Source organism: Pantherophis guttatus, chromosome 16 (assembly GCF_059756535.1).
Source record: "Pantherophis guttatus breed Tessera chromosome 16, ASM5975653v1, whole genome shotgun sequence".
NCBI lineage: Eukaryota > Metazoa > Chordata > Lepidosauria > Squamata > Colubridae > Pantherophis > Pantherophis guttatus.
The window spans coordinates 7,451,369-7,469,632 of NC_142078.1; the positions used below are offsets into that span (position 1 = coordinate 7,451,369).

Below are 18,264 nucleotides of genomic sequence, written 5' to 3' on the forward strand. Positions count from 1 at the left end.
AGCCTTTTGGACCTTAGAGACCACTAAATTTATAATTTTAAATCGCACGGACTATTAATATTTATTTTATTTATTTATTTTATCATATTTGTATACCGCCCTACTCCCGAAGGACTCAGGGCGGTGAACAGCCAAGATAAAATACAAAGACATACAAAAGTTAAAAAACGATTAAAAACAGATTAAATAATTTAGGCTCAAAAAACAAATTTAAGACATCCAATTTATCTAAAAACATTTAAAACCCAATTTAAAAGGGAGAGTTAGGCCAGACCAGCCTGTTAGAATAAAAACGTTTTTAGGGCGCGGCGGAAGATGCGTAAGTCTTGGATCCTCCGTATCTCCGGGGGGAGCTCGTTCCAGATGGCAGGTGCCCCCACAGAGAAGGGTCTCCCCCTGGGGGCCGCCAGTCGACATTGTTTGGCCGACGGCACCCTGAGGAGCCCCTCTCTATGGGAGGTGAGGTGACAAGGGCATGAGTGACCGTGCGTAACGAGTCCCGATCCAGAAAGGGAATATGATCTTCCTACTGACCGGCTGGGTGGGCATGGCTAGGTAGTCGTGTAACTGAGTGGGCATGGTCAACTCGATGTCACTCATGTCGAGGGGTGTCTCACCAGCCTCTATTCACCCCTCTCCTGCCAGCCACTCCTCACCTGACTGCTTGGGCTCCTTAGGGCCCCAACAGGAAGCAGTTGTTAGAGCTAAGCAGCCACCACGAGAAAGAGTTGGCAAAACAGCTCAGTTCAAATTGGATCTGGCCAAGAAGGAGGCTCAGCAGAGGCACCTCACTGAGGATTAGGAGCAGAGAGAAGACTTGCAGGTGTGCAAGGCCAAGTACCGGCGCCTGGAGGCTCAGTGGGCTGAGATGGACAGCCAGTTCCAGGCCATGATGCAGATCCCCTGGAATGAGACCCTCCAGCTCTTTGCCACCAAAGAGGTCCACGTGTGAAGGTTCATTGCTGAAAGCCCACCAACAGGAATCTTCTCAACTCTGAGTGCTTAGAGTTAGATAAGGGTCAAGCACAACTCAACAAAGGGCTTGGACAATCTGGAACTGCGCCGCCTGCGGTCTGATCTAAGCACATTACACAAAACTGTCTGCTGCAACATCTTACTGTCAATGACTTCATCAGCTTCAACCGCAACAATAGACGGGCAAACAATCGGTACAGACTCATGGTAAACCGCTCCAAACTCGAGTGCAGAAAATACGACTTCAGCAACAGAGTGGTCAACGCCTGGAATGCTCTACCCAACTCTGTTGTTGCATCCACTAACCCCCACAGCTTCAACCTTGAACTGTCTACCGTGGACCTCACCTCATTCCTAAGAGGTCCATAAAGGGGACATGCATAAGCGCACCAGCGTGCCTACCGTCCCTGTCCTATTGTTCCCATTTATTTGTATTTAATTTCTTTTATTCATGTCCATGTTCATATTTATACCTGCTATCTTGTACATGTTTGACAAACTAATAAATAAAAAAGGTTGGACTTATGACTACGCAGGGATTCTAGGCTGCTTCCCCTTTTTCACTCCACCTCCACATTCTGCCAGTCCTTCACCTACAGTCCCACATTATTTAAATGCCTTTAATTTTAAACGTTTCACAGAGGAGGTCTCTTTCCAACCATCACCGGTTGAATTTTTCTCCTCCCCCTCCACGAAGATTGATCTCTATCTATAAGGGAGGGGACATGCTCTTCATGATACTTTTAGAGACTGGTGCGTAGTCCTGACCGGAATGCTGATACCCATGTCGATGTAAAAAAAAATAAAAATAAAATGGCAACACATGGTTAATATTGCAGAACCTTCAACGCCGCTACTGCAAATAGAAAACCTGCTCCATTTTTTTTTCCTCAAGGACTCAGGCATCTGAATAATAAGAAACTCCTGTCCCCACTCCATCCTCAGCAGATGGGGGGAAAAGGGAGGGTGAAATTAAAAAAAAAAAATCAACTGGCTACTGGAAGGAGTGGGGGGGAAATCTATGAATATCAAAGGAAGCTAGAGACATCCTGTTGGGTGGTCATTTCTATTTTGCATGTATTGTAGCATTAAGTAAAGGTTCCCCTTGCACATATGTGCTAGTCGTTCCCGACTCTAGGGGGCGGTGCTCATCTCCGTTTCAAAGCCGAAGAGCCAGCGCTGTCCAAAGACGTCTCCGTGGTCATGTGGCCGGCATGACTCAAAGCCAAAGGCGCACGGAACGCTCTTACCTTCCCACCAAAGGTGGTTCCTATTTTTCTACTTGCATTTTTTTTAACGTGCTTTCGACCTGCTAGGTTGGCAGAAGCTGGGACAAGTCACGGGAGCTCACCCCGTTATGTGGCACTAGGGATTCGAACCGCTGAACTGCCAACCTTTCGATCGACAAACTCAGCGTCTTAGCCACTGAGCCATAGAAGAAAGCAAAAAAAAAAAAAATGCCTTGGGAGGACTAGATGGTTCCTTTAAGAAAGCCTTCAGAGTATTAGATGCTTAAATATTTTTATACAATGTGATCCATTTCTCTCTCTCTCCCTCTCTCTCTTTCTCTCTCCCTCCCCCCTCTCTCCTTCTTCTTCTCTCTATGTCTCTCCTTCTCTTTCTCTCTCTCCCTTTCTCTCCCTCTCTCTCTCCTCTCCTTCTTTCTCTCTTTCTCTCTCTTTCTCTTTCCCTTCCTCTCTCTCTCTTTTCTCTCTCTCTCCCCCTTCTTCTCTTTCTCTCCCTCCCCCCTTTCTCCTTCTTCTTCTCATGTCTCTCCTTCTCTTTCTCTCTCTCCCTTTCTCTCCCTCTCTCTCTCTCCTCTCCTTCTTTCTCTCTTTCTCTCTTTCCCTCCCCCCTCTCTTTTCTCTCTCCCTCCCTCTTCTTCTTTCTCTCTCCTTCTCTCTCTCTCTTTTTCTCCTTCCCCCCTTTCTCCTTCTTCTTCTATCTCTCTCCTTCTCTCTCTCTTTCTCTCTCTCCTTCTCACTCTCTGTTTCTCCCTCCCTCTCCATCTCTCTCCTTCTTCTCTCTCTCTCCTTCTCACTCTCTCTGTTTCTCCCTCCCCCCTCCCTCTCCTTCTTCTTCTCTCTATCTCTTGTTTTTTGTCCTGCCTTCTGGTGCTTTGGAGAATAAGTTGACCCCCTCTTCTTTGTGGCAGCCCCTCAAATATTGCAACACTGCTATCACGTCACCACTAATTCTTTTTATTTGATCTTTTAATTATCATACCACTGGAATGTAAGCATACGGGGAGCCATGAAGAGGATAAAGTCTTCCATATTTTAAGCATGATGAAATGCCCCCCAAAAAGACCTTTATGGATGCCAGTCTCTGGCCCGGTGAATCTCCCCAATCCTTAACCTTTGAACACAAAGTTGGACCTAATCTCCCCTGACCGAAATTGAGTTTTTTTTCTTAATAAAATACTTTTTAATACCACAACAAAGCTAATTAAAAAAGGCAAATGAACCTAGAAACAGAATAATTGAAAAAAGGAAGCACTATAAAAAGCTAAATGGGGTAGCAGGAGAAGAGAAAGTGTTTTAAAAGATATGTTTACTCCCCTCCGCTAAAATAAAAAAATGTCTGTTAATTATTGAGGGAACATTTTTGGATTTCCTTGGAAGAGGATGTCTCCCCCTTTTCCTTTTCCTTTTCCTTTTCCTTTTCCTTTTCCTTTTCCTTTTCCTTTTCCTCCTCCTCCTCCTCCTCCTCCTCCTCCTCCTCCTCCTCCTCCTCCTCCTTCTCTTTTTCCTCCTCCTCCTCTTCCTTCTCCTCCTCTCTGGAAAAAGAGCCCTTCTAGCACTGATGATGTTCCCTAGTTGGGTCATGAAACATCTGCAAGAAAACAATCAAGTTTAGAGAACACTAAGGACCCTGCAATAATCCTCCTCCTCCTCCTCCTCCAAACCCAACTCCCTTCTAGCACTGATGATGTTCCCTAGTTGGGTAATGAAACACCTACAAACAAGGAATTCCCAGTTCACCCCTGAGCTACAGAGATTCTCTTCCATTAAAACTATCTCTAATTATCTAGGATTCTATGAATTAAGTAGATATGTGTTGATTTCTTTGTGCACACCGAAGTGGAATAATCCTGATATATTTTGACAATCCAGAAAAGCCAAGCTCCCCAAATCCTCCCTTTCTCCTCATTGCTATCTTTGCCATTCCGGGGCGGGCAGAGTTCAAAATTTCCTCTAATAACTCAACCTCGAAGTTGCGCTCACTTGTCATATCTCCAAATCACACCCAGTAGCCACGGCCTTTTGAAAAATGAAGAACAATAAAACTGTCAGCTCCAGAGACTTCTGCCGGGCGCAGAAGAGCTGTTGAGAAATGGGAGCTTTGTGCAAAAGGATTTCTCCTAAAATCCTTGGGAATGAAAATGGTGTTCTTCGGTTGCTTTGTCTAAGCCTGTGATGGCAAACCTATGGCACGCGTGCTGGAAGTGACATGCAGAGCCATCTCTCCGGGCACGCGAGCCGTCACCCAGGGGTGAAATGCTCCCGGTTCGGACTGGTTCAATCGAACTGGTAGCGATGGCGACTGGTGGTTCGTAGAACCGGTAGCGATGGCGGATGGTGGTTCATAGAACCGGTAGCGATGGCGGCTGATGGTTCATAGAACCGGTAGCAATGGCGGCTGGTGGTTCGTAGAACCGGTAGCGATGGCGGCTGGTGGTTCGTAGAACCGGTAGCGATGGCGGCTGGTGGTTCGTAGAACCGGTAGCGATGGCGGCTGGTGGTTCGTAGAACCGGTAGCGATGGCGGCTGGTGGTTCGTAGAACCGGTAGCGATGGCGGCTGGTGGTTCGTAGAACCGGTAGCGATGGCGGATGGTGGTTCGTACAACTGGTAGCGATGGTGGCTGGTAGTTCTTAGAACCGGTAGCGATGGCGGCTGGTGGTTCGTAGAACCGGTAGCGATGGCGGTACAAGGCTCCACCCACCCACCCGGTCGTCATTACTTCCTGGTTTTAACCAGGAAGTAACTTGTTTTTTACCCTCTGCGCATGAGCAGAGGATCCTCGTGCGCACGTGATGCATGCGCCCACTTCCAAACTGGTTGGGAAGGTAAGTAGATTTCACCCCTGCTGTCACCCATTGTTCTTCCGGATTCCGGTGCGCCAGCCAGCTGGTCTTCCCACGCGTGTGTGTGCCAGAGACCAGAAGAGCAGCTGCCCTGTACACATGCATGTGCTGGAAACCGGAAGATCATGTTCCCAGCACACGCATGTGCAGCTGTGACTGCTCTTCTAATTTCTGTCACATACATGTGTGCTCCTGTTTTGGCACTCAGTGCTGAAACGGTTCGCCAACACTGGTTTAAACTGTTCAGGGTGTCAATATAAATCGTAAGGATACAAGCAACCATTTAGTCATACAGTCATAAGTGGAAGGAGATGGGTGGTGGGAACGATGAGAAGATTACATCATTTGGGGGGGGGTTGTCCATCTTGTTCTCCTGAGAAGCCGAAGACCAAGGACGATGCACATCCAAGTGATGGATGGATTTAGTCATCAGCAACTCTGTTGTGGTACTCTATTGTTCTCCTTCCCTCCCTCTCTCCCTCTCCCCCCCCCCAGTCTCTCTCTCATTGCTGCGTAACCTGGATTGGAACAGGAGGAAAAGTAAGAGCCAAATATATTTGTTTGTGGTAGACGATAATAGAGGAAGGGATTTAACAGGAAGAGAATCAAAGGACTGTCCTGGCGATGTGGTTTTACAGCTTCCGTACGCTTTCTCCTGCTTTGAGAAACTCTGGATTTAACAGACTAAGTTAAAATGGAATGAAGGCTCACGGCAAAAGTATAGCAGATGGAATCAAGAGAAGCCTGGAAGACTTTCTAGAAGAGATGGCCTTCCGTGCAAAACTACACCGAGACCACGTTTAGTACTGTGGCAACAACTAGCCAACATTGGTTGTAAATTCTGGAGATCGAAGCTTACACCCGACCTGAAGAAGCTTCGCTTGCAAAGCCATTGTTGAAATTCTAAAAGTTAAAACATGGCTAGCAGGATATCTGGAGAGCTCGCAGTTAGAATTGATAAGGTCCATGTGGTGGCTTTTTTGGGGGGGGGGGTTCTGACTTGTTGACTTCCTTGTTGACATGCAAGTTCAGGAGGTGAGCGAAGAGGAAGGGAGCAGAAAGATGGAATTATTCAGCGGCTATAGGCTGATTATTAGCGCCAATTTCTTTGCTGAGATTTAATGACTGTTGTGACATATGCATAAGTAAGTGAGGGAGACATTTGGAAAGTCCTGTAAATATATCTTAATGCTCAAGTCTCACGTAAAATGCACTTCTTAATCTCACATTGCATGGAAAAATCTCTTACACAAATTTATAGCTTCCTTCCTTCCTTCCTTCCTTCCTTCCTTCCTTCCTTCCTTCCTTCCGCTTTCCCTCCCTTCCTTCTTCCCTCCCTCCGTCTCTCCTTTCTCCCTCCCTCCCTCTTTCCCTCCCTCCCTTCCTACTTGCCTTCCCTTCTTCTTCCCTCCCTCCCTTCTTCCCTTTCTTTCTTTCTTCCTCCCTCCCTCTCTTCCTCCCTCCCTCCCTCTCTTCCCTTCCTCCCTCCCTCTCTTCCTCCCTCCCTCCCTCCCATTCTTTCCTCCCTCCCTTTCTCCCTCCCTGCCTTCCTTCCCTTCTCCTTCCCTCCCTCTCTTCCCTCCCTTTCTCCCTTCCTGTTTGCCTTCCCTTCCTTCCCTCCCTTCCTTCCCTCCCTCCCTCTCTTCCCCCTCCCTCCATTCTTTCCTCCGTTCCTTTCTTCCTCTTTCAATTTCTCCCTCCCTTCCTTCCTGACTGCTTCCCTTCTCTTTCTCTCCCTCCCTTCTTCCCTTCCTTTCTCCCTTCCTTTCTCCCTCTCTCCCTTCCTTCTTTCCTCCCTCCCTCTCTCCCTCCTTCCCTCCCTCCCTCCTTCCCTCCCTCCCTTTCTTCTTTCTTCTCCTCTGTTTACATCTGTCCTGCCTCCGTATTCATCGCCTGAAGGCCATAAATATATTCTGTCATGTTTACGATTATTGGCAATTTTGATTTGACGAACATCGATAGAAAGCAACCATGTGGATGGTATTAAATACATTAAACAACTTCAGATCCACACCTTCCCCTTGTTCCCCTTTAGATTTCATCTAATATGAATCAATATTGGCTTAATAATTAATGTGTTTAAACATTTTTATGTATATTTTATGGTAGATGGATCCATGCTTATTTTATGATGATGAAAGATTTACTTTTAGGGGAACTGGAGGATGCTGTCATCCTGGCTTTTGATCACCCTTTCCCATGGGATCTAAAGAGGTGACTCTTCTAGAGTAAAAGAGATGCTTTCCTATTGCCTGTGACCTTCAACGAAGGCCTTCTAACATGGATTTCAAGTGTTCAGAAAGAGAATTACCAGATTTGATTGGCTGATGGAGACGTTGGACTTCTCGTGGCATGGCACCAAAGAAACTCTTTTTGCATGGAAAGTCAAAGATTCTACACTGTTCTTGATGGGAAAAGATTAAATGAAGTCATTGAAGTAGCAAAGTCGAGAATTGTTGGAACAATTCTCAGAATTACTGCTCAGGAGTTCTTCAGAAATCCCTTGACATTTACTCTGCTCTGTTTATTTGATTTCATCCCATCCTTCTGTTTGTACAATGTTCAAGCCAGGGACATTTTAAAAATAAATAAATATAGAAGTACAAGAGGCAGAGTAAAACCAAGTAAATTACTCCTCTACCGACAAACTAAAATCACGTAGTGTCGAGAGCAGTAGACAGATGGAACTCTGAAAAGTTTTCACCACCATCACCCTCAGATTTATAAAAGAAGATATGTTCTTCTTGGTCATGATTGACATTGGTTTGTGTTTTGTTTCTGCATTTGGTTGATTCAATGGAAAGAAGCAGTCCATCAGAGCAGGAGGAGAAAGAGAAAGGAGGAGGAGGAGGAGGAAGAAGAAAAGGGGAAGAAGGAGAGAGATAAGAAGGACAAGATAGATGAGATGAAGGAGAAGAAAAAGGAGGAGGAGGAGGAGGACATAGATAAGAAGGACAAGATAGATGAGAAGGAGGAGGAGAAGATAGATAAGGAGAAGATAGGTGAGGAGAAGAGGAGGAGGAGGAGAAAGAGAAGGAGAAGGAGAAGGAGAAGGAGGAGATAGATAAGAAGGACAAGGTAAAGGAGAAGAAAAGGAGGAGAAGGAGAATATAGATGAGGAGGAGAAGATAGATGAGGAGGAGGAGGAGGAGGAAGAGAAGGAGAAGAAAAAGGAGGAGGAGGAGATAGATAGATAGATAAGGAGGAGAAGATAGATGAGGAGGAGGAGGAGGAGAAGGAGGAGGAGATAGATAAGAGGGAGAATATAGATGAGGAGAAGGAGAAGATAGATGATGAGCAGAAAAGGAAAAGGCAGAAAAGAGAAGGGGAAGGATTTATTGTTCCACCTGTCAAACAAGACTGTATCAAACCTCTGAGGGAAATAAGATGCATTAAAATCTTTTGAGGCAAGTTTGATGACTTCATGAGCAAACTCCTACTCTCATTTTCTCAGCAGCCATGCAGAAGCGATTTGACATTACCTTTTTTTCTGGGATGTCTTTCAATTTCCCAGCCTCTCCATGGTTTTGGATCTCCCTGGTGATCTCATCTCCAAGAACTAACCAGTACTAAACTGGGGCTTGGTTTCCAAGCCCAGACAAAATGTGCCAGGTGTTGTAATCTCCAGGAGTCTTTTGACTATATCTCACTGGCTAATAAAGGAGCCAATTTTTTTGGAGTGCCAACAGCCCTGTAGCCAAAACAACCGTGCCCCCCACTGAAGCTATCTCTTCGGTTGCCAATGGAGTACTGCAAGATGATTGCCAAGGGTAATAAAAGTCTCATTTATCTTAGCAATGTTTCTCCAGCAAAATAATGAAATCAAATAAAATCTGCTGGGGGAAGAGGACAGATCACGGTGAGAAAATCTGACTGTTTATTCACGAAGGGAAAGTCGTGCTTTTGTTGACTCATCCTTTCTTAAAGAGCTCTCATGATCGCCACCGTTGGCCAAGAATCAAGATGTATCACCGGTGGTGGTAGGTACCATCTGGGAGAGGAGAACTGGAGAATGAAGGGACAAATTAGACCTTCTGTGGAGGAGACAGTTATATGATCTCCTGAAAGTGTGAACAATTGAGAAGAAACCTCCTAAGGCTGCATTTAGCCTTTAGAAAATTTAAGAGGTCTCCAGGGTTTTCCTAAATGCAAAGGAAAGGAAACAGAGAGAGAGAGAGAGAGAGAGAGAGAGAGGGGGGGGGGGAAGGGAGGGGGAGAGAGAGGGAGGGGGAGGGAGGGAGGGAGGGAAAGCACTGAGGAGGAGCAGCCTAGAGCAAACAGTGGGACTAGGGTCGGGGTTAGGTAAGGTCAGGACTGAGTTTTGCACAAGAGCGATTGAGAGACTGGTCTTGTTGATTGGAAGGTTGGCAGTTTGAGACCTAAGCGCTGTGTGATGGGTTGAGCTCCTGTCCTTCCCTCAGAACAGTTTTAAGAAAATGCATCACAGTTTTGTTTGATGGCAGCAGTGCCTCAGATAGAAGGTCCATACAGAGAGTGGTGAGGACAGCAGAAAATAATAGAAGCAAGCTCACTTCCCATTTTTCAGGATGATGCTTATAAGCACTATGTGCTTAAAGTTTGAAGCATTGTTAGAGACCCCATGCCCCCACATTATGGTCTGTTTCTGTTGCTCCCCTCGGGGAGGAGGTTTCAAAGTATCTATAGCAGGACTACTAGGTTCTGGAACAACGTTGTTCCTTATGCCATCCATCTTGTAAACTCAAAGGATTCTTTTGAGAGCTGAATGCAATGAAATTTCATTTTAATGTATGCTGATTAGTGTACATTTAAAGTGACAATAAAGTTTCCATTCCACTCCACTCCACTCCAGACCCTGATGTTGGGAAAGATGGAAGGCAAAATTAAAAAGGGGAAGGCAGAGGATGAGATGGTTAGATAGAGTCATTGACGCAAAAAACATGTATTTGGGCAAACTCTAGGAGAGGACAGTGGACCACAGCGGGGGCTGGTGTGCTGTGATTCACGGGGTTGCGAAAAGTCAGATGCAACTTAATCAGAGGTTCAAACCGGTTCAAATCGGTTCAAACGAACTGATAGTGGAAATCGCGGGTGGGCCTGCCCACCTGCTCAGGTTCGATGCTGTCCTATTTAGGCATGTTTTTGAGGTTGGGTGAGTGTGCATGCGCGGGGCAAACCGGTAGTAACAAAATGTGAAACCCGTTTAATGACTGAACAACAACGTGGGGCATTCTGGGGCATAAAAGCAATCTCTTTGCATCCTGATGCCAAAGATGAAGCTGCCCCCAGCCATCACTCAAAGACAAGATGACCAAGTGATATATCAGAGTAGCTTGTTTATTACCGCATGGAAATCTCTCTAGAGAATCCTGGCTGTTCTACTTGTCCACATGTCAGTCGCTTTTCTAAAATCCTTTTTGCACTTGGCAACGGAGTGCCACCCAGATTTTTTTTTGTCCTGCAGAGTGACGGGGTGATGCATAACAGGGGGAAAGTAGAAGATCAGCCATCATTCTTAGCTACCACGCGATGCAATGAAATCACAAGAACGTCCCGAAGGAATTCTAAAACATTCCGGTTTGGGGGGGTGGGGAGTGAAAACTCAACTGCTGCTGGGTCAAGGAGGAAAACGTTTTAGGAAATTGAAAAATGGACGGTGGGGCACAGCGCTAACACGAATGTGCCATGGGTCAGTAGGAACCGTACACAGAGGCGGTATTCAGCCGGTTTGTACCAGTTTGGGCTAACCGGTAGTGGAGATCGTGGATGGGGATGGGCCTGTCCCCGCCCCACCTACCCACCTGGGCTCTATGCCATCCTATTTAGGGATATTTTTGAGGCCGGGCACATGAATGGAAGGCCAGGAGACACACGTGTGTGCAAAGCGAGCATACACACACACACAGCGAACCGGTGAGTAAGAATATTGGAAACACGCCGTTGATCATACATCACTTTCGGAAGATTTCAATTAAAACTATTAGAAGATGGGGGAACAGAGTTTCCAATAAAATGCCCGATTCCACCCAATCTTGCTTGTTATAAAAAGAGAGAGCTATAAATATCTTGAAAAGTCTGCAAAGTCAGGTTGCTGAGCTAGGGATAAATGAATTGACAGCCCAAAAGAGAAAGGGAGGGCGGGAAGGAAGGATAAAAAAAAAAAAATTACAACAAAATGTAGTTAGGCTTTGGTGATTGTACCGTCTGCAATATATTGGCTGGTATTAACGCGAAATGCGTAGAGGGTGAGTTGTAATGTTTACTGAGCCATTACAAAGCGCCAGACCATATTTTGTGGAATTATGTTAGCGATATTTCCCTATTGGGTGAGATTTACGTAAGAAAAAGGGGAAGAAAGAGAGAGAAAGTTGAAGAGAGTTTGGAAGATGCTGAATCTAAAATTCCATCTTCTGGTTGATGTTTCAGATCAGAGGTTGACTTCTATCCCCCATTTTGGAAAGGAAAGGAAATTCTGTTGAGTTAATATATTCAAATGGTTTACCAAGCCCATGTCTTAATTTTTTTTTAAAGCGAAACTGCTGAGAGCAATTTTTTGTGTAACAGGGATGACACGTATTTTATGCTGAAGGCAGAGGTGGTATTCAGCCAGTTCGGATCGGTTCACCCGAACTGGTAGCGGAAATCACAGATGGGCCTGCCTACCTGCCCCGGCTCTATGCCATCCTATTTAGACACGTTTTTGAGGCCGGGAGCATGCACGGAAGGCAGGCGCACGTGCGAACAGGCGCGCACACACATGAAGCAAGCATGCACACAAAGCGAGCAAGTGTGCATGCACAGGGCGAACTGGTAGTAACATAATATGAAACCCATCGCTGGCCGAAGGCTACACTTGTTGTTTGGACAGCCTGCGGAGACCTGCACTCCCAAAGGCTCCGAGTAAAACCGATTTTTAATTTAAATGGAAAATTATTTTCAATTATTTTCAAACCTAAACCGCTTCATTAGAATCAATATGGTCACTCAACAAGCTCTTCATGTTTTCTCCCTTCCATCAATTTGAAATGTGCACTTCCCAAATAATTTAGGAACCTTTCTTGAAGGTTTGGGGAGGGTAATGTTTAGGTCTACACTTCCTTATCCCATGTGTATTTTTAGAAAGCAGCAGGAGGAAAAACAAAATCAACAATATGCACCGATACTACCCTGTTTCCCCGAAAATAAGACATCCCCTGATAATAAGCCCAATCGGGCTTTTGAGCTCATGGCAATAAGGCCAAGCACTTATTTCAGGGTTCAAAAAAATATAAGACAGGGTCTTATTTTTGGGAAAACACAGTAGATAGATAGATAGATAGATAGATAGATAGATAGATAGATAGATAGATAGCAGAGAGAGAAAGAGAGAGAGAGAGATAGCAGATAGATAGATAACTGATAGATAGATAGATAGATTAGATAGATAGATACCGTTTCCCCGAAAATAAGACATCCCCTGATAATAAACCCAATCGGGCTTTTGAGCACATGCGCTAAAATAAGCCTCCCCCCTGAAAATAAACCCTCCCTGAAAATATTTAAATGCAGAGCTGGAAATCAGGTAAGACAGCAAGAGGAGCCCCATCTTGCTCCACGTGCCCCAAATTAATAAGACCTCCCCAAAAATAAGGCCAAGTGCTTATTTCGGGGTTCAAAAAAATATAAGACAGGGTCTTATTTTCGGGGAAAGATGGTAGAAGACAGAGAGTATGGCAGCATCGGAATTTTTCTTATTTTAAAAATGTGCATTTTTTGTGTGTGTTTGCATGTGTACCTTGAGCTTTGGTGTCCGAGAAGAGTCCTCAGGTTATGGTGGACAGCCAAGAAAACAAAGCAATGGATCATCAAACAAATCTTAGGAGTTGCACTCATTCTCAAAGAGAATAAAATCCTTCTTGACCCTTCTCAAAGTCATTCCAAGGGTAGGACCTGAGACAGCACTTACACTTACATGGACCCAACCCTTTAGCTTAGAACAGGGGTCAGCAACCTGTGGCTCTGGAGCCGCATGTGGCTCTTTCACCCCTCTGCTGTGGCTCCCTGTCACTCAAAATATGCATCCCAACCGCCAATGTGCGACACCCACCGGCACACAATTTATTGAGCTTTTCAACCCCCGGTAGGTCAACCATGGATAAATCCAAGAAAAGAAAACTTTCAGAAGAAAACAGAACATTTAATTCAACTACATATGCTAGTTTTGTGGCCGCTCAAGAAATAGTCAGGCACGGGAAGGGTTTTGTGGCTCCCGGTGTTTTCTTTTCTGTGGGAAACGGGTCCAAATGGCTCTTTGAGTGTTTAAGGTTGCAGACCCCTGGCCTAGACCTTAGCCAATGAATTCTTTGGTTTCCAAGCCCTCTTGTCCCACCTTCCCCAAATTTGAGTCTTCTGTTGGGCTACGACATAACTGATTCTTAGACATATGGGCTATGACATAACTCAGCCAACACAATATACTGTACATACACTCTTTAAATCCAAAATTACACTAAGACAGAAGCCTGTCCACCCCAAGGATAAAACACCCAGGCACAAACTTAGCAATGTGATATATACAGTGCAATGCAGTGAGATGTGCACAGATCTGTACATTGGAGAAACAAAACAACCACTTCACAAACGCATGGCACAATGTAGGAAAACAAACCCATCAGAACCAGATTCAAGCATCTGCATTTGAAAGACAAAGGTCATTCTTTTGAAATCAGCAAAGTCCACATTCTAGATAGAGAGGACTGCTGGTTTGAAAGAGGGCTTAAAGAGGCCATCCGCATTAAAATTGAACAGCCCTCTTTCAACAGGCGGGGAGGGATACACCACCACCTGTATCTCCTGTTTATAACACAGTCCTTTTAGCGGTTCCAAAAAGGTTCGACAACCAATTGCACTCTGATTCAGGTGACCCTGAAGGCACAGAAAAATCTCCAAGTGGCCTCAATAACTCACAGAAAGAATGCTAATGACCAGATGATTGCAAGGAATATAAATCTTTCCATCCTCCACCATACAACCAGAACTGAAGACGCTTCTTGAATGAGAAGCAAAATGTCTGCAAAGAAAACACCAAGAAAGTCTTTTGAAAAAAAATATACCTTTGGAACAACCCTGGATGACTGAGAATCTCCGTAAACGTAACTGATGTTCCTTCACAGGATGGATGGTGAAAGAACTGGAGTACAGGAAGACAGAAGGAAGCCAGTGGTGGAATTCATCCAGTTCGCATCTATTCGGGAGAAACGTTCTAAGCAGTTTGGAGAACCAGTTGTTGGAAGAAATCTCTTTTTGTTTTTTCTCACTTTACACGGCTAATCCTGTAAGGAAGGCAGAAAGGAAACATTCTGCTGTTATTTCTAGCCTATTTTATTGCCCTGCTTACAGAAACTGCCTCTCTGGTTAACCCTTATTACATTGTAACAGCTAAGGTGAAGCGCCCATCGACGTGAGTGACGTTGAGTTTGCCACGGCCACACGGTCACATGACCACCGAGCCATGCCTACCCAGCTGGTCATTAGGACAGAAAACTGATTGTTAAATTGTTTGAATCCCACCACTGAAGGAAGCAGACGTGGCAGAACTTCCAAACCACGGTTTTGTGATAATAAGAGGAGTCCAGAAATGCCTTCTTTATCTCCCTTTCCCACAAACTCCGCAGCCTTCATGACAATTTGTGATTTAGAATCCACCCCTCAAATGCCAAATTATTAGCACTGGGATCAGATCCAGTCAAGCCACCAGTGTATAAACTTCATTTCAAATAAGGAAAAAGCAGCACTGATTGGAAATCGGAGACCATTTCCCTGTCTCCCCCAGGCCAGGATATTTAATTTAAAATATACACAGAGTCAACCAACCCAACAACCCAGCCAAAATTGCTTCTGTGTAAGGCAGGCAAAAAAGAAATGCAGCTCTTTACATATTCCGGCCAATGTCAATTTATTTAAAAACCTAATAAGGTAATTTTCAAGGCAGCGGGAATGAGGTGAAGCCCTGGTATCTAAACTTTGCAGATGGAGGAGAGAGAGAGAGAGAGGAATAGAGAGAGAGAGGGAGAGAGAGAGAGAAGGAAGGAAGGAAGGAAGGAAGGAAGGAAGGAAGGAAGGAAGGAAAGAAGGAAAGAAGGAAGGAAGGAAGGAAGGAAGGAAGGAAGGAAGGAAGGAAGGAAGGAAGGAGAAGGGCGGTCAGGGTTTTTCTATCAGGTAGCGAGCAGATAGAAAGTGCCAAGTTTTACAAGTCATGACCTTTGTCAAGCCAGATGTCTTGGCTTGAAATTCTGCAAAGACAGCAAACTGGAAGAACCTTTGTTGACCTGCATCATTCTTTTCTGGGTGCCATTTTCTTGAGTAGTCAGAATTAAAATCATCATAAGACTGGCCCAACCTCTCAAATCCAATCCATCTTTATTTAGAGGCCAGCAATCTGTCTTCCGGATCCTCCAAAGTTTGCTTCCCTTACTGAAACTGACGAAGAATTTGGAAGCTTGTTTTATAGGTAGTTCTCGACTTACAAGCACAGCTGAGCCCAAACTTTCTGCGGCTAAATGAGACACGGGTGTTGTTTTTTTGCCCCCATCTTACGGTCTTTCTTGCCACCGTTGTTAAGGGAATCACTGCAGTTGTTAAGTTAGTAAATTCAGCCGACTGCCAGCAGTTCGATTCTGACCAGCTCAAGTTTGACCAAACCTTCCGTCCTTCTGAGGACAGTAAAACGAGGACCCAGAAAGAGGCTGGCTCTGTAAACCACTTAGGAAGGACTGTAAAGCACTGTGAAGCGGTATACAAGTCTATTTGCTATTGCTGTTGCTATAGCTAAATGTATTTGGGGGTGAGTAGGTTAGCAGGGGGCTGTTGTGTTCTGAAGAAGCTTCTTGGATGAGAAGCAAAACGTCTTCAAAGAAAAAACAGAAAGTCCAGTTGCCTCTTGAAAAAGCACCTTTGGAACAACCATGATCTGGATGGCTGAGAAGCTCCATAGACTTATATACCGCTTCACAGTGCTTTACAGCCCTCTCTAAGCGGTTTACAGAGTCAGCATATTGCCCCCAACAATCTGGGTCCTCATTTGACCCACCTCAGAAGGATGGAAAGCCGAGTCAAGCTTGAGCCGGTGAGAATCAAACTGCTGGCAGTGGGCAGAGTTAGTCTGCAGTATTGCATCCTAACCATTGCACCACCACGGAAGGAAGGAAGGAAGGAAGGAAGGAAGGAAGGAAGGAAGGAAGGAAGGAGGGAGGGAGGGAGGGAGGGAGGGAGGGAGGGAAGGAAGGAAGGAAGGAAGGAAGGAAGGAAGGAAGGAAGGAAGGAAGGAAGGAGTAGCAATGACAATAGCAATAGCACTTATATACTGCTTCAGAGTGCTTTACAGCTCTCTCTAAGTAGTTTACAGAGTCAGCCTATTGCTCCCAACAATCTGGGTTCCTCATATTACCCACCTCAGAAGGCTGGAAAGCCGAATCAAGCTTGAGCCTGGTGAGAATCGAACTGCCGAACTGCTGGCAATCGGCAGTCAGCAGAATTAGCCTGCAATACTGCATTCCGACCACTGCGCCACCACGGCTCTTCCAATGTCCTTGTTATTTCCCCCAAATGACTTTCCAGATGCTAGCTCAGCCTCTCTGTAACGGGGAAGCGCCAGTCTCTCTTTTGGCTAACTGGGGAAAATGGTCCCTTGGTATAAAAAGTATGAACCAGAGTATGCTCCAGTTCTCCGACTAACCAGATCATTAAAACAAATGCCGTCATTATGCAAACCTTTTTGCATCCAAGAGACTGAGGTGGGTTTTAATTAAGGTAATTAGAGTCAGCAGGACAAGCAATTTGGAGAGACATTTCATGGCTCAAGCTGACATATTATCTTTTCCAAAAGATGGTGCTGACAGAGCTGGCTACTCCTGGAATTGCTGTGCTTTGCCACCGGTCTCCGGAGAAGCTTAGACCTTTCCTTGACCCTCTCTGGTTTTTGATGGCCATCGTAAGATTCAAGATGAAGGACTTCCCCAATGCCCCACCTGATCTGATCTGATTGTTGTCGTCTGCCAGGAGCTGGCAGCAGAGTCGGACAGTTAGGAGGCTGGGGAGAACCATGGACCAGTCCTGGAGTCTGGAGAAGGCCCGGACGAGGGCTCTGTGTCGGAGGCAAAATTTCCGCCACCGGTTCTCCGAACTGCTCAAAATTTCCGCTACCGGTTCTCCAGAACCTGTCAGAACCTGCTGGATTTCACCTTTGATCTGGCTCTACTTCTCCAGAACATTTGAGATCCAAAATTCTCCCATGGAAGGTCAGCCGGAGACGCTGCCAAACCAGAAGAGATATAATAATGACAAATTCCCCCAAAACAACACAAGTCATCCCAAATTCAGCAAATCCACAAAGAAGGAACGTAAGAAGAATTCTCAAGAAAGGGTTGGAAAGTACTGGTTGGGTCAGGGCATTCTACTTCGTAGTTCCTGCTTGTAAAGTTGCACTGAGTTTAGAGCTGATCACCATCCCCATTTCTCTCCGTGGCTCTGTTCAGCTGATTCCTCCCCCCACTTTTTTTTTAATATTGCTTATGATTATGAGGATATTTTAATGATAGTTGTTTGTTTATGGCTCTTACAACCCATGTGTTTTAATTGCCAGTAGATAGCTCTGGGCCCATCAATTTTTATTTTTTATTTTCATATATATATATATATATGTATATATTGCTCTTGGCTACATATTATCACTGCTCTGTGTTAATTTGGTGATGGGGAATTCTTCCAATCAGAGAATTCCTCCTAGAGAAGACGAGAAAGAGAATATGTTCCAGAACACCTTCCTTCCAACAGTGTTTCTCTCTCTTTTTTTTTCTTCCCAGGGTCATGGAAGGCTTCATAGGGTGGAGGGAAAGTGGGAAATTTAATTAGAATGTTCCCGAAGAGGCTTCTGAATTTTCCTAGCAATTAGCATTTCATTAAGGCAGGGAAATTGCATTTACCAGAATATGGGCACCGCCTTCTCAAACACGTCTTTATTTTAAGATCCTGCCATGATTCATTGGCGACTCATGGCTGAGGTTTGGGTGACATGGACAGCTTGGAAAAAGCTCATGCCTGTCATCTGTCTGCCTCCTGGAACGTGGGTTCTTGAATGCTCATGGAGACAACTGAAAACTGGCTGAAATAAATAAATCCCTGGGCTGAGTGTGTGCTTAGAGGCTGTGTGGTGGATTGTAGTCTGGAGTCCCAAGGAGGGAGGGA

The 18,264-nt window shown here is 45.2% G+C and overlaps 1 long non-coding RNA gene across 1 annotated transcript in view; it reads right to left on the reverse strand.

Moving 5' to 3' along the window:
- The window catches only part of LOC117669983 (uncharacterized), a 65,362-nt gene that overhangs the window by 23,997 nt on the left and 23,101 nt on the right, over window positions 1–18,264 (reverse strand). Inside the window, exon 2 of the long non-coding RNA XR_015730107.1 lies at window positions 14,136–14,354. This is a non-coding gene — a long non-coding RNA (uncharacterized LOC117669983). The remainder of the gene's footprint in view (window positions 1–14,135; window positions 14,355–18,264) is intronic.